The 11582-nt window shown below is 39.7% G+C and overlaps 1 pseudogene; it reads right to left on the bottom strand.

The window, feature by feature from the left end:
• Positions 1-1375: 1375 nt before the first annotated feature.
• Positions 1376-2819, bottom strand: LOC118484889 (annotated as a pseudogene).
• Positions 2820-11582: the final 8763 nt, after the last annotated feature.

Genomic DNA, 11582 nt, shown 5'->3' with positions numbered 1-11582 from the left:
TATAATTAAGGTGACGGTTATGGGAAGTTTTTAATTAATTGAATTAATGATAAAATTACTTGTTTACCCTTTTCAATTAATTTAGATCTAATGGCTGAGAATCTTTCTTACATTTCTCACACTTTTCATCTTTTTTACAATAACCTTACCCTTGGTTAATATATCAGGTTTTTGGAAAAAATATATATTTTTAATTCAGAGTTCAACAACAAGATTTTTAACCTAATAACTCGCTGTCACGTCACCACTCATCTCGCCACCCCATCGATGGAATACTCCACACCCACCTCAGCACGCCGCCTCCATGGCAAGGAAAGGGGCGTTGTGCCTGCGTTGGGGAAGCTCCACGTGCTTTCCCACGCTCGAGCTTGACACCATCGAAGCAGGTTAACTTTCGAATATAAGATTAAATGAAGATTTACATTTATTATAAAAAAATTATAATGGTAGTTATATAAAAGACATCAGGATGTGTGTTATAGTTTTGGGGAGGGGTTGGGAAGGTGTAAGTGTAACGTAGGGTGTGCGAGAATACCGCACAACATCCCCATGTCTAGAGATGGGCATTTGGTACCGAGTACCGGTACCCATTTTTTTCTATTTTTTTGGTGCTGGTATTTTGGTTAATTTACCAGTACTGTACCGGTTACATTCGATACTGGTAAGTCTCATACAAAATTTGGATAGCGTGGGATCCCATCCCGCTCGTAATTGCACGCTCTCTCTCTCTCACTTCCTTATCTCTCTTTTTATAGAATAATAAAATAAATATAGAAAAAGGGGCCGGTTGAAGAATGGGAATCGATATAAGTTGATTTGTATGTTGGATGCATGTCTATAGCCAAATGAGAGGTATACTTTTTTGAACATTTATTCAACCGCACAAGCTCCTATATCCCTTCCCCGTGTGTATTGTTGGGTGCACGTCTGTAGCCAGATGAGAGATATACTTTTCTGAACCATGAGATTTTTATGTCATACGGTATAACATGTATAAGTGGGGAGGGGATAGAGGGGTTGGTGCTATTGAATAATGAAAATCTCATGGTTCAAAAAAGTATCTATCCCGTTTAGATACATAACGTGCATCCAACAGTACAAATGAACTGAAGCATTTAGTGCTTGTTCCAACTGAAATCGATCTGTTGATTTTCTTCATTAGCTAAAATCGATCTGTTGGTTTTCTTCCTTAACTGAAAATATTAATGTTTCTTTGAATGCAAACTCACACATACTAAATTGGCTAAACAAAGTAAAAGTAAAAACGAATGAGAGACAGTTCACACAATTCTTTATAATACATAATAGTTTAAAATAACAAAAAAACACTGCTTTATAATATATAATAGTTTAAAAATCAAAATTAACACCGTTCAATACTACCACCAGTACGTTTAAAAAATTACCACAAGGTATATGCAAATAGAAGCGATTTATGCAACTTACCAAAAGGTCCAAACAGATTATAAGTTATCATCTTCAGAAATACTCCATATGAACCCCGATCGCGCTTAGAAAACCAATATCCCTCCCATGAAACCCAACTATTTTCCCAGGAGAAGCTGTTGAACTATAATAAACATGCCCTGCACCTCTTTCTTCTCCATAAGGCCCATGAATCCTCTTGTTTGTGTGAAAACTAATCGACCTTATAGCTTCCAGTCCATTATACCTTTTAACGGGTCCATAAAACCCAGATACTCCAGTTAAAAACTCATCATTCTCATCCAGATTAACCTGCCAACGTGATGTATTTGCCTTCAGCTTATAGATGAATTATCGAAATGAGTATACAATGTGTTTTTTGTACATACCACTAGCATATTTTTTACTCCATCTATTCCTCCATGAATTTGTGAGAAAACAGATTTACCATCCTTTTTAAGACATTCAAACTGAAGGGCATAAATTGCATTCAGCTCTCCTACGTGAACACGTACTTGTTTGATAGTTGAGAAGCCCCATCATCCCACGGCTTACCTCCACCCGCTCCCCATGGGCCCACCTCTCTCGGCATTGCCATACTAGAGCATAACTGCAGTATATAGATTCATACATTTCAACTTCAGAACATGAATGATGAGTAGCTACCAAAAGGGTATCACCAACAAGATGATGGAAGGGTATCTGATAAAATAAATGTCATAAGACCACCCCCAATTGGGCGTTATTAGGTTTCGTTATTGTAAATGATCTAAATACAAAACTAAAACATAAATAACTTATCAAAAATACCAGCCAGAGACTTTTATAGAGGATAAAGAAAAAACCTCAGGCATGATTTTGCCTACATAAACGCAATGGCAGTCAGGTACTGGTGAGCACGTCCATGAAACCCTAAAATCATACCACCTTTGCTATCGTATGAGAAAGCGGTACCGCTATTAGTACCATACGGACCATAACTGGTGACGTTTGTCTTGAAGCATAGTGACTTAACTACATCATCATATTCATCAAAACTACCAAAAGTCCCACTTATTGATACTAAATATTCAAGCGGGTAGTTGATGGAAATCTGTAACATTGAAAACAAACTTTTTAAGATGTAAATGCTATAATATGCGTGCAATAACATTTAACAGTACCCAGATCATGTTAGTTACCGTGTCTGATTCGCCGCTGGAACAGGGGACACCAAACCAAGAACTTTCAATTTCACCTGTTTGGAATCTAATAGAGTCAATAACAACAGCGCGATAGTTAACAATGATCTTTCTAATGAAATTTTCCGGCTTGTAAACCCATTCTTCCCCATCTGAAGCACCCCATGGTCCATGAGTTATGCATCCTTTGAAATCAACTGTACCTCCATGCATATCCTAAAAAGAATAACTGCCTTATGGTTTATCGAACATAAGAAGGGGTATGCTAGATATAAGAACAAAACAAAACGTACAAAAATTGAAACTATACCATCTGATCAATTTGGATTGTTGGTTTGTTGTCTACTTTGAACAACTACTATATATAATTGTAGGTCCCTTTCCGGAGGATGACGAACCTAAACCTTGTTATACAAACTCACTAGCGAGTGCGGAATCCAAGCTAGCAAGCAAACCGGGATGAAGCAAGTATAAACACAACACACAAGGTTCACCGATTAACACCAATGTATTAATACGTATGAAGGTTTCGGTTACAAGCACAATGTTTACAAATCTAACTTGCAAACTCTCAAGTGTGTGTGTGTGTTTTCGGACAGAATGCTCTCAAGAACTCTATCTTTCTGTCTGTCTCTCTAAGTGTCTAAGTGTAACACATACACTGCATGGGTATATATATACCCAGCCTAGGTTGTCTAGTCCGAAGGATCCGATAGATGGTCGAAGGATCATCTATCGAACATCAAGTCATCGAAGGATTCACATGGACCTCGAAGGATGATCTTTCGAGGTCAATCATTCGAAGCATATCTTTCGAGGAGATCGAAGGATCCACATCATCCTTCGATCTCTTATCCTTCGAGACAGACAACCATCTTTCTAACTGTTGACTAAGTCAAACCAGGAGGACGGTTGACTTGGTCAACTTACAGGACTGACAAGGACATCGTTTACATCGTGACCGAATACAGACAAAGTACAGACACAAGTGCACCAACAAACTCCCCCTTGGCTGTAGCTTTGTCTCGAACTTCGATGGTCTTTGGTCTTCGAGTTCTCAAAACTTTGATGTCCTTTCAAGTCTTCAATGTCGGAGGATCTTCAAAGTCTTCACGTCTTGAAAGCAGAGAGTGTATCTACAAACTACCCGTATCATGTAGGAAGTGTGTTGACAAACTCCCCATTAACATAAGCTCCCCCTTGAGTTATGCTCGTGAACAACTTGATCTTTATGAAGTGAGATCCTTGTGGTGTTGATGATGGCCAGCGGCAACTCGATCATCTTCATCTTTTGAGCGCCTTCACGTCGTGTCTTCATTCCGAAGCTTTGTCATCGACCATGTTCTCCTAGCCTTTAGAATCTGCACATGCAAGAAATCTAAACGCGTAATGAGAACAACTGCTTGGAATATAGTAAACATAAACAAATGACACACGTATGACCATGTCACAATCAAACACCGTCCGACAGTTTGAAAGTTTAATAAATTTGTCAATTTTAGTCTTTAACTTTCAAAACATGCAAATTTCGACCGTTTATGAAGATTTAGTCAGTTCGGTTTTCGTTCAGGTTTCAGGTAACGAAGACTTGAGCTCCAACATCGTACGATCGAAAATAAAGTAGAAATAAAATCTTTTTGGCTTTTACAAAGTTTATATTAAAACACGCCTAAAATCTTTTTGGTATTTTTGAAATTAAAAGACAACAATTCTAATATCCTTTGAGTGTTATCAAACGACATCACCGCTAATGTCGTGCTGATATGCACCAAACGACGAAACTGTTTAAAAGAAAACAATAAAAGTTAAGCAGTAAATAAATATATACAGACAATCTTTTTGTGAGTTTCGAGGGTAAGAGAATCATATCAGTGTACGGTCATGTCAAAACACTCTTGTTGTTCAATTAGTTAACATTAAAATAAGCATCCTATAACAATTATCGGTATTGTTGTCCACTTGAGCTCAACTTATCAGATGTAATCATGGCGAGGGGATACGTTAAGGTATGATTTATACTTACCGACCGGTGTTCATCCACATCACGACACATTCCCGTATCAAGGTATGCACGAGAATTCATCTTACCGGTGAGTATACTGATTATCATCTGTTTGACCGTATAAGCTGTGAGATACTCACTTATTTTGATTTGAAAACAAGCCCTATGTGATATAATCACTTATTGATGAGGAACTTGATTTTCATATGCATGAGGGCACAGGTGCAAGTCCGTGAACAGGTCAGTACTTCCGTACAGCAGAGAGACGAACTTGACACCCGGATAAATGTGATATTTTATCACTTATTTGTTTGGACATGTGATTGTTTATCACTTATTGAGGTCGAATGCAGTATGTAATATGTACACGTATGTATAGTATCATGGAAGATCTAGACTTGCATCCCCGTTATTTTTCGGTAAAAGATACAACCATGATACCCAGATGATAAGCAGCATAAAGACCGAATATCTCAGAACCTCGGCAATCTATCAAACGAAATTTCGGTACTAAGACCATATGCCAATGAATGGTTCCCACCTGGTCTTCAGTCGATTTAAGATTTATATCACCCTGCACACTTTAAAATGATTGTGAGCCTACCGATACATCTTATATAGAGCTGCTTATCGTTTTTCATTTAAGGTTTAAAGAGGTTTGGATAGACCACTGATGTACTATCATTTTCTCTTTTGCTCGCCAGGAAACTCATTTTTGTTTTTCTATTGTTTTTGTGTTTTTGAAATTTTTCGATGTTTTTGGATTTTCAGATTTTTGGATTTACTCCCCCTAAAATCAATAAACTAAGACAAATTTAAAACACACAAAGATATTTACAAAAATGATTTTCCGATGTTGGTTTTACTCTTGCTTGACCTTAATGCCGTTTACCAATAATAAGAAGTCAAATCTAGATTTGTCAAAAGCTTTGGTAAATAAGTCGGCACGTTGGTCATCGGTGTGGACCTTAACAACATCGATTAGCCTTTTCTCAAAGCAATCACGTATGAAGTGATATTTGATTTCGATGTGTTTGGTCTTTGAATGCTGCACAGGATTTCTAGTGATATCTAAAGCAGCAGAATTATCAACGTAAATAGGAGTAGTTAGGAATTCAAAACCATAGTCCCGCAATTGTTGTTGGATCCAAAGAACTTGGGAGCAACAAGTTGAGGCAGCAATGTATTCAGCTTCGCATGTTGATGTAGCGACGCATGTCTGCTTCTTGCACTGCCATGTGACTAGGCGATTTCCTAAAAACTGACATCCAGCCGTTGTGGATTTGCCGTCGATTTTACATCCGCCAAAATCAGAATCAAATGAATGCGACCAAGTCAAAGTTATTATCCCTAGGATACCACAGACCGGTGTCGGGGTAAGCCTTCAAATAACGAAAAATCCTTTTTACAGCTGCAAGATGTGAGGCCTTCGGGTTGACTTGATATCTGGCAAGCAGGCACGTTGGGTACATTATGTCTGGTCTTGATGCTGTGAGGTACATAAGGGATCCGATCATTGCGCGGTAGTATGAAGGACTAACAGCTTCACCCTTCAAGTCAGGAGTAATTCCGTGATTAGTTGGCAATGGGGTACCGATGGGCGTTGGTTCGGACATCTGGAACCGGCTCAAGATGTCACCAACATATTTAGTCTGATGGATGAATATCCCAGACTCCGTTTGTTGCACTTGTAGGCCCAAGAAGAAATTCATTTCCCCCATAGCACTCATCTCGAATTTATCCTGCATAATGCGCTCGAAATTCCTACACAAGACATCATTAGTAGAACCAAAAATAATATCATCAACGTATACCTGAACCAGAAGAAGATCTCCATCTTGTTCTTTGATGAAGAGAGTACAATCGATAAGACCTCTTCGAAAACCGTTTTCCAGCAGATATGTAGATAAGGTTGCATACCAAGCTCGTGGCGCTTGATGAAGACCATAGAGAGCTTTGTTGAGCAACCAAACCCGATCGGGATGGACAGGATCTTCAAAACCTGGAGGCTGTTCGACATATACCTCTTCTTCAACCACACCATGTAAAAATGCACTTTTCACGTCCATTTGGTAAACCTTGAATCCTTTGAAGGAAGCATAGGCTAGAAAGATTCGAATTGCTTCGAGACGTGCAACCGGTGCATAGACTTCGTTGTAGTCGATCCCTTCTATCTGACGAAAACCTTGAACGACTAAACGTGCTTTGTTCCGAATAACCACTCCACGGTCGTCTTTCTTGCATTTGAAGACCCATCGAGTGCCAATCTTCTTATAGTTCTCAGGTCTTTCAACAAGCTTCCAAACACCAAGCTTGTGAAATTGCTGTAATTCTTCCTGCATGGCTTCAACCCAAGCACTGTCTTTCAATGCTTCTTTCCACGACTTTGGTTCTTCTTGTGATACGTAACACGCGAAGGACCAGTCATTTTGTTGGCCAGATTCTCTTATAGCTGAATACAAACCAGCATTCCGGTTGTTTCTCAGCTGATTACGCGTCTGCACACCGCGATGGACATCTCCTATTATGTTCTGCTGGGGATGGGTATCATGAATCCTCATTTCAGGATTATCTGGCACACGAGCATTAATACCCAAATTGTTCAGATTGAGATCAACAACCAACTCCACACCAGGAATGTGGGTAGAGGTGGATGCATTCCCTTCAGCAGTATCTACATTCTGCGTATGAGGTGTATCACCAGAGGCACCTTGAACAGGAGCAGCTGGAGCCGAAGATCCTTCAGCTGCATCATGATATTCATCATCTTCAGAAGAATCATTATAATCAGCAGCATCTTCATAAACCTCATTTTGAACCATATTGTTGACTGACGAAGAAGCTTGAGGGTCAACAACAATAGGTCTAACCAAAGGCGAGACAGCAGCGTTGTCACTTTCCAACAACATCCTAGCCGCTGCTGATTCTTCGTCAAAGGTTGGCAGATTGAAGGAGTCAAATAGTCCATCATAATCGAACATCCACGGATCACCCGGAGCCCTAACAGGACTCGTGTACCTTTGAACCCTAACTTCACTCCAAAGCTCAATCTTTTTGGTAGCTAGATTCCAAACACGAAAATTCGGAGTAGCGTATCCAAGGAAGAAACCCTCGATAGCTCTTGCACCAAACTTTCCATCCGGCTCAATCATAGTACATGGAGCACCAAACGGTTCAAGGTAAGAAAGATCCGGTTTCCTTTTCTGAAGGAGTTCGAAGCAAGTCTTGCCATGTCTCTTTACTGTAAGAACTCTGTTTAACGTGTAGCATGCAGCCGATACAGCCTCCCCCTAGAATTGAATAGGGAGTTCCGACTCTACTAACATTGTTCTTGCAGTTTCTATAATCGTTCGATTCTTCCTCTCCGCGACACCATTTTGTTGTGGAGTATAACGAGAACTGTACTCATGAAGAATGCCTTTAGAAGTACAAAACTCATCCATAACTTGATTCTTGAATTCGGTTCCATTGTCGCTTCGGATCCTCTTCACTTTCAACGAATAGAGATTCTCCAACATTGTAAGAAGATCCTTGAGGATGCCAGGAGTTGCACTCTTGTGTGCCATGAAGGATACCCAAGAAAATCTAGAGTAATCATCAGTAACAACTAGACAATAGGCATCACCGAACGTTGTCTTGTGCTTCATAGGTCCAAACAGGTCCATATGAAGACGTTCGAGAGGCATGCTGACAGTGTTGATTTTCTTCAAAGGGTGAGACTTCTTTGTTTGCTTCCCCTTTTGGCACGAGACACAGATATCTTGCAAATGAAAACTTCTCACAGGCACACCATTCACAAGATTATTTTTCACCAAATGGTTCATCTTTCTCAAGTGAATGTGCCCCATTCTTCTGTGCCAAGATATCGACTCCTTTTCTGTGGCTTTTGAGACAAAACAAGTGACTTGTGCAGATGTTGTAATCGCCTGGCTCATGTCGAGAATATAAAGATCATTAACTCTCGGAGCCGATAAGAGAATCCATTCTTGTGGAATTTTGAATCCAGGTTTCAGCACATAGCAGCCGGCATCATCAAAATGCACGGTGAATTTCTTATCGCAGATTTGCGACACACTGAGAAGATTATGATCAATTTGCTTAACATAATTGATCTTATCGAAGCACACGATGCCGTTTGAAATACTTCCTTCTCCAGTGATAAATCCGCCTTTGTCACCCGCAAAAGCAACATACCCTCCTCTAATGTTTCTCACGTCGTATAGGAGCCGTAAGTCGCTAGTCATGTGCCTGGATGCTCCACTATCAACAATCCAGTGACTATTAATAGTTCCTCCTAGAACATCCTGCACATGTCATTTAAACACATCAGTTGAGAATGGGGACCCAAGCCTTAGTGGTCTTGGGTCGTCCCTGAGCATCACGAAACGTGATATCAATCTCTTGATGGTTTTCAAGAACAATTGCTCCCCCTGAATTGTCACCCGACTTAGGTAACCAAGTTCGTTTTTGCCTACCAGTTTTTGAAGATTCTGGTTTTACAGGTTGTGACACACTTGGTTCCTTTTGAACTGTTTTAACTTCAGATTTTAAAGCTTTTTCAACAGTTTTCATGTTTTTACGTCGTTGTTTAGTTTCTTGTTCTTTTACAGTTCGTTTATCATGTTTAGGTGAAACTGACCGACGTTGAGGGTGAACTGTTTCAGGTGGAGCTTTCTCAACAAATTTCTTCTTTGGAGCATTTGGGCAGTTTCTGATGATGTGCCCAATTTCTCCACATTTGAAACAAGTTCTCCTTTCAACACACTTAGGAGAACTTGATCGACTAGCAGATGTTGAACCTGTAGAACCTGAGGTACTTGCTCTTTCATCACACCCGTTTGTGTGTTGGGTGTAATTGTTATCACTGTTACGTTTCAAAATCTTGACTTGTTGTACAAAATCAGTGTTTGATTTGTTTTCAAAAGTCTCAATTTTATCTGTACCTTTTGATGCTACAAATTTAACATCTTTTGCTTTCTTCTTGTAACGAGCTCCTTTTGATTCAACCTTAGCCTTTCGCTTTGGAGCTCGTTGTTGTTGTTTACCCTTAGAAGCAGTAGGTTGTTGAGTGGTTGGAGATTTTTGATTACCAAACTGTTTTCTGATCTCAGCTTGAGGAATTGGATCACATTGTGTTACAACAATTCCCGGAAGTGTTTTTCCCAAAAATTTGTTTGTGTTGTCTTCAAAGACTTTGTCAATCAAAGATTTATTTACATTTTTAATTGGGAAAACGTCATCTGAGTAGATTTTATTATCTCCAACCAAGGTATACAACACATTACTGCTTTTAACAGTAGACACACATGTCTAATCAACTTTGACAGGATCAATCATTTGCTTCTTGACAGATGAGACATCAGGAGTATCAGGATCACAAAGAATGTGATTCTCTCGTGGAATAACTACTCCTTTCATCTTGTTAAGTGATTTATCCCGTTCACCTACATCCACTTCTGACTCATCATCCGATGTCTCATAGTCCTCGATAATTGGAGGACTTTGCTTCATGGATGATGAAGTTTCTTGTTGCTTGGAGGATGTGTTTGTAGAATTGTCTGGTTTGAACCCAAGGCCAGTAGCAAATTCCTCAACATCAAGAGGCACACTGGGTTCATACCGAGGCATTTCCTCCTCATCAGGCATCTTGGTATAATTGTTCATCAAGGGGGGCGGACATTTCTTATACCATATGCCTTTCTGATTTCCCTTCGGTTGTTGAACCTCGATGATGTGATCAAGCACAAATTGGGAGTTAGAATAACTATCCAATTTTTGTTTGATCGCATCATGCTTGCATTGGGCAATGGCTAATTGCTTCTTAGTTTTTTTCCACAATGTTAATATATTCATTTATACTTACTTGCTTGTGGTAAACTACTTTGTTAACCTCGGACACATTTTTCTTTAATGTTTCTATTACAGATTTAAATTCTTTTTCATTCCGAGTTAAAGCCATGTTCGCCTCTTTGCATTTCGACAGTTCAATAACCAAATTCTGATTATGACTATGAAGCTTTTCTGATTCAAGCTTCATATCAGCACATGATTTACAAACACTAGGAGCAGGAGGTTCAGAATTTACCTGACTATAAGAAGCTGAACCGTTTGCCATAAAGGCAGTTTGAAAAGAAAAAGTTCCATCTTCAGAAAACAGCTTCTCCATTTCCTTTGAAGCAGTAGCAGCCTTCCTAATCAGAATCGATTTCTGACATTTAAGTTCATCAGCTTCATTCAGAAGATCCTGAATATCTTCACCTCCTTCCTCCTTCACATCAGACTCTGAGTGATTATCCCCAGAAACAGAGCCTTCTTCATCTGAGCTACCCGAATAACCAGAACTGTCATCACTTCCAGAAGACTCTTCTTTATGAACATGCTCGATGATCTTTGCATAAAGAGCTGTTCCACTTCTCTGATCATCATCACCAAACTGAACTGACCAGTCACATCCCTCATCTGCTTGAACAGCCAGAGCCCGATTGGGATTTGAAGTTCCAGGCTGGCCCTGATTGTTATTAACTGCCACCATCCTCCTCTCACGGTTCTCTTGCTGGGCATTCACATTTGTATTACTCGTCTGGTTTCTGAAAGGGTTGTGATTGCCATGTTTTGTTGGTAGAGTGCACTCACGTTTGAAGTGCCCTTTGTTACCACAGTTGAAGCATGTCACGGCGTTGATATCAAACCCATACTTCGTATCTTTCTTTCCTTCCAACGAAGTTCTACCAGTACGAGCCATGAAGTCTTTGGCCCTTCTAACCGCACTTGCAAAAGCCCATTTTATATCCATCAACTCCATTTCTTCCTTGTCGATCTGTTGATAATCTTCATTGGTCATATTGATGTTTCCAAGCTGACCTGCTACCAAACCACAGTAAGCACTGACCATGGTGTTGATAATTTCCATATGCTCCTTAGCAACTTCAATGCTAAGGTGTGAAAGGTTTGAATTATCGACTCGGATTGTGTGA

This window comes from Helianthus annuus, chromosome 2 (genome assembly GCF_002127325.2).
Source record: "Helianthus annuus cultivar XRQ/B chromosome 2, HanXRQr2.0-SUNRISE, whole genome shotgun sequence".
Lineage (NCBI taxonomy): Eukaryota > Viridiplantae > Streptophyta > Magnoliopsida > Asterales > Asteraceae > Helianthus > Helianthus annuus.
This window is presented reverse-complemented; position numbering and strand designations above follow the sequence as displayed.